Genomic DNA, 6,108 nt, shown 5'->3' with positions numbered 1-6,108 from the left:
AAAATAGCAAAGAAATACTCATATTCACCAAGGTTGAGACAAATGTAATCTACCTGACTCTTCCTAATTTCTTCCTGGAAAAGTGTCCTGTTTTCCTAGAAAACACTATCTTGGACATCAGTTATAAATAATAACATTAATTAATATATGCAAATAATTTGACCACCTAATTAAAAAAAACCACTCTTTCTATTAACAGAAGCTGCAAGCTCCAAATTTGGTGTGCTATTGAGTTCCTTCAGGCTTGACTGCTTTCTTAAAGATGCAAAAGTCAGTATCAGGAAGCTTTGTCTATATTCAATGTCACAATGCAGCATTCAACCGCAATTTTTTAACATAATTAGATGCTTGGTTGAGTACCTAGTCATAGTCAATTCAGTTGAATGCTTTTGTAACTATGATATATCAGAAAATGCTGTTTGCAATGCTTATAAATTTTTGCTACTAATCAAATAATCAAAGAAATTTTAAAATCTATTTTTGAAACTTCTTACCACTTCGTAGATTTTTATGTTATCTAAAAAACAATTAAACAAACAACATTAAAACACACAAACCACAAAACTGAATGACATTGTCAATATACAAAAAAGAACAAAGAACAAATGTAGCATGAAAATGGGGCAATGAACATAAATGGCAGCTCTTAAGCTCAAATTAATCACATCCAATTGAATACAATGAATATATGCTAAGTCACAAAAAAGCAACAAATTGTAAATATTTTACAATCTGCATATGAACAAACTTCCATCCTTGTCTGGTGATTACTTTGAGTTCACATGAAGAGCTGAGACTAATGCTAACTGAGAATAATACAGCTTTAAGAAATTAATAAATTTAAAATAACCAAAGGTTTCAAGCCAAATCTGAAAAAATCATAGAAGAATAGAGTTAAAATGACCTTCAGAAGGTATCTTACCTATCTATCCATCTACTCTGAGACAAATCATCTAGCTAAACTAAATATTTTATTAACCTGGCCCAAAAAAAATCTATTCAGTAATGCAGATCTCAGAAAAATTATTCCATGCCTCAGCATTAATTTTTTTTGGCCAGAAAGTCTGTCCTATTGTCAAATAGAAATAATTCACTACAGAATTTAAGGTTATTACTTCTTCTTCTCTGTACCATGGACACACACACACACAAAAATACTCTTTTTTTCAAAAAAAATACATCTCTTTTTACATACATATGACTCCATATTAAAAAAATTTTAGGTTAAATAACCCCAACTCTTTCCATGCATCTCTGGTTGTCATGTTTCCTAAGCCTTTCCTCATTCACACTGATGTCCTTCAGAATGCCTCCAATGGATTGATGGCTTTATTTTCTTCAAGCTTTATGACAGAAATGTGATGCATTACTTCAGCTTATCAGAACTCCTGAACAGGAAGGTTATTTTATGCACCTTACAGGTTATTTGTGCAATTTGTTAATTTATTTTTTTTTAGAACAGAATAACATCTGATTCACATGTGATTCATTCCTTTCTTCTCTAAAGAACTGCCACCTAGCCCATTCTTTATCCTTGTGTATTTACACTGTGATATTTTGGGTTTAGTATCTTTTGCTTGTCTCTTTTGACTGCATCTTATTTTCTAATAATTTTCTTCAATTCAACAAAATACTTTTGTAGGACAATGACGAATCAACATTATCAGTATCTGCTATTATTAAGAGTCTTCAATTTACCAGAGTCTTCAATTTACCATACTTCGTAGGTGTGCTATATTTTACAGAGCAACAAGACCAATAGCAACAAGACCACTGCCAAGATTGTAAGAACATACCAGCACATTCTCATAACTCTGCAGGGCCTGAGATCTGCCCTGAGATTTCTGTGGAAATTGAGCTCATGTAGTACCTCTCAAGAGCTCAGCAGTCTGTTACATAAGGTCTTGACATAGCTGAAATATCCTGATTTCCGCAAGATTCCATGTGGCTCTAAGTGCCATTCAAGTCCAGAAGAATATGAAACATCAAGTACAACACAGCTGCACTCTAAGAAATGTGTTCAGTAGCGGATGAAATCACAAGCACTCTTGAGTTATGCTGTTCTGGTTCTGGCCAGGACGGAGTTAATTTTTTGCAGCAGCTCGGAGGGGGCATGGCTGGGACATATGGTGGTGTACATGCTACACCACCTCATGTCATTGCTGGGGGCAAGGGCAAGGGACACTCTTCTGGGGAGAAGAGGTTACTGCTAGTCAAAAATTATGGTATTGTCTGTTATTGAGGCTTTTTTTCATGTGAATAGTTCCTTTTGTTGTACTCTCTGTCATTCGTATTGTTGCTGTTACTGTGCATTTTCTTGTTCCATTGCTGTTTCCAGTAAATTGTTCTAATCTAAACTTGTGACCTTTGCCTTTCTTGTCTCCAATTCTGCTGTCCATCCCCCTGCAGAGGAGGAAAAGGGGAAAATGGGGAGTGAAAGAGAGTGGAGCATGGTTTGAGAGTCTTGCTGGGGGCACTGAACTGGGGAGCATCATTCCTAAGCCATGACATAAACAAATTCTAGAAGTAAAGATGAGTGCAAACTCATCACTAAACTGTTAGATACTAACACAGAGGTCAGTCCTTCTTGTGCTTCCCTCTTATTCAGCTGCTGAAGGAGACTTTCTGTCATGAAATGAAAAAACAAATGCTATATTTTGCCTGATTTTGAATAGTTTGGCTGTTTCCAGGTGTAAAAACAGGTTTATGTTTACTATGTTTTGGAAAATGCTGTTTCTGTTTTTCCCTGACAAAGAAGCTTTAAAAAGTAATCATCTAGCTCAGAGAAAAATGTTTGGAAGACTGAAGACAAACATCTTCCAAGTTATAAACGTTTTTAAATAAGGTGGTCTGTTATTCCTGGTAGAGCAACTTCTGTTCATAGAACGTTGAAGCTGAAAAGGTTAAGAGGATTGGACACCCAATGCTTTAGCTTCAGGGTACTGAAAAGCACTTAAGACGTTTTGAGTTAAAACCTGAATTAAGGATCTCTTAAAAAATATTCAGAATATCTCAGGATAGGAGGTGAACATGTGACTAGGTGAACTAGTGTGACTAGATAAAGCCATTCTGTTTAAGCCACAGGCTTTTTCCATTTTTGTTTTAATTTTAATTTCAATTTAATTTTGCTTTACCTTTATTTTACTGAAAGCCAAAAGAAGTGCATCATTAAAAAACTACTTTGATGCAAAAATGAATTCAGAATTAAATGTGAACAGGACAAAAAACAGGGGAAAAAGTATTTGGAAAAATCCTGCCATAGTCAATGAAGACAGAATTATCAGAATTGAGCCCTAATAGCTAAAGGATTTTCAATAAGTGAATAAATGGGGTTTGTGCTTTTGGGGTATTTTATATATCCCAAAAGGTCCATATTTTAATAAATTATAATTCCTTTTATGTATAGAAGTTTTCTCCAGGCTGGAGAACTTGATGTCTGGAAAACTGGCACCATCATCACACACATGAAAGCTACATAACTTAATAGGAATAAGCTTCCCAGTAACATTTCTTTCCAAGTCTCCTTCAGCTTCTTGACATATTTTTTTTGTTTCTAAGTAGCTCACTACGTATTAAATTAACTCCAATTCTAAGTTTCAAAGTAAGAAGTTCACTACATATTAAATTAACTCCAATTCTCATTTTCTCAGTGTATTTTGACTACAAACCTGGTGAGGTGAAGACAGGCTCTTTTGTTCACCACTACATTGTTAAACACAATTATTTCAGTTCATGATGGCATCTATAGATTTTCACAGTGAAGAAAGTGATGCCTGTGATAATAACCATAGTTAGACTTTCATTCTTGAAATGGAAGAACTTGAATCTTCCAGGTAAATTGGTTCATAAAGAATTCCATTTAAAGAATATTTTCTAAAGAAAAAAACCTCAGGTTTTAGTACATGTCATAGAAAATAAATTGCTTCAGTTATTGTAACAGAAGAAGAAACACTTTAATATTTTTCAAATAATACATAAATAACTTTTATAGAAATACTTCTGTTTATCTGCCCTCACACAATTGTGCCCTTTAATAAGCTCTTTCAATGAGTTTTTTGAAAATGTATTCCTGAATTCCTGTCCACTGTTGTCTGCAGCTGATGCACATATAACCAAAATTCACATGCAATAAATGGATATATAAACAAATGCTCCAACATTAAAAGATTAAACACTCCAGTGATGCCACTTTGTTTTTAATTACCTTGTAGTTATAAATGTTCTGCTTTTCTCACAAAATATCTGAATACCTCCCTGGTTTTATTTCTGTGTTTCCAACAAATGAAAAGATCCAGTGCTTCTGGAGTGTAGGGGTTTCTTTTTGCTATCTTACTCCTGGGATATGCATCACACTGACACATCAACTCTTTGGGCAATTATATAAATTAGATTTTTTTTTTTTTTTGCAGAAACCTTCTTAGTCAGTGCAAGCTTATAACCATCAAGGAAAGAAGCACAAACCTCTATAGCTAGTCAGACAGCTGAGGCTTTAGAATAAAGAACAGTATTTCATCATTCTTAGAGATAGTATTTCAACCGAAATACAGAAAAACTTATATGCAAAGAGATAATGAATTTTCATTGTTGATTTCTACAGAAGGCTTTTGGGTAGATGCCTTAGTAGAAAATAAAATCCTATTGCTAAGAAAATTAGCTAAGAACACAACCACTGAGCAAACATATTTAATGTGTGTATTAGATTTAGAAAAGAAAAATATCTAATTTTAAACAAAGAAGCATACTTAACACCTGCAAACAGAAATCTAATCTGCAGTATCTGTGATGATTCAATGAATAGGAAACCTTTGGAGTCAATGAAAAGACTAACATTGAATTCAAACAGCTTTGTGTCAGCTTCCAAAATTCACACTAACTGTAATAACAGAATATATTCTCTTAGCATTTATCTTAATAATGCTCAAAACCCCAGTAAGTTTTGAAGTCTCCAGCTGGCACAAGAATCCTTTGCAAGAGGCTCCATGTATCACCTTCTTTTACTAGCAAACTTGGAGATTCTCAGATACACTTTAGAGCTGCTGAACTACAGAATTGCTGCAAGCAGATGTGTCTCCAGGATCACATTAGTGGAGACTTTCTTCATTTCCTTGCCTACATTTATCCTTTCCCATTTACTTTTCCTTATCTCCTAGATACAGAAGAAAAATGTCTCCTGCTCAAAATGAGTCTTTCTTCACCCAATAGTCCATTAGTGAGTTATTTAAAGCTGGCTTCTTCTGATCAAGGAGCCAGCCTTGAATCTGCTCAGTGATTGGGCTACTGAAATATCAGTAATAGTCTCTGAAAGTGTTCTGTGCTATCATATAACTTATACAAATGATAACCTATACAATTTGGTCTAATAAAAGATTTATCCTCCTCTGCAATTCTTGCTTCTTAAATTATCATAACATACCCATTAAATACTTATAAGCATATGCTCTATTTATTTTTACACCCATGTAAGATAAACCCATGTAAGTGAGCTTCAATCACACAGAATGCTAATATAAGACAAACAGCAAAGAATTACTTATTTTAGTACTTCATATATACTTATTTCAAACTACTCTAATTCTGGTCTCTGCATTTCAGATTTCCCAGCAGTTACAAAAAGTCAAGAATCTGATTGTTCTTTACAGAAGGAAAATCCTTTAAGTGCAGTACTTTGTAATGACAAGCACGCTATAGTAATATGATTTCTTATTGAGTGACTACACATTAACTATTTCTATACAGATGCAATTAATCAAAATGAATTCCTGAAAATCATCTAGAAATTCTTAAACATTCATACTGTAATAATAATTTCTGTGATTTTAATAAATCTGGATTTTTTACTTCTTTTAGCCTATCAGTTCTAGCAAGAAACACATAATTTCAGATGTTTTGCAAATGACCTCTGGCTGAATTTGGCTGGTATCCATTAAAGTTAAAGTAAAAACCAAGTGCTATCATCAAAGCAAAGCAAAGTTAAAGGAGTAGAAAGGGCTATATTTAGGCTGTGAAATGTCTAGTGCTGAACTTGGAAAAACATACCAAGGCAGCTGCTAGTGAAAATAGCCTGTATTCCTATAGGACAATTCTTTTGCTACTGTTTACTAAGATATC

Source organism: Camarhynchus parvulus, chromosome 1A (assembly GCF_901933205.1).
Source record: "Camarhynchus parvulus chromosome 1A, STF_HiC, whole genome shotgun sequence".
Classification (NCBI taxonomy): domain Eukaryota; kingdom Metazoa; phylum Chordata; class Aves; order Passeriformes; family Thraupidae; genus Camarhynchus; species Camarhynchus parvulus.
The sequence above is the reverse complement of the archived record's forward strand: the minus strand, read 5'-3'. Positions refer to the sequence as shown.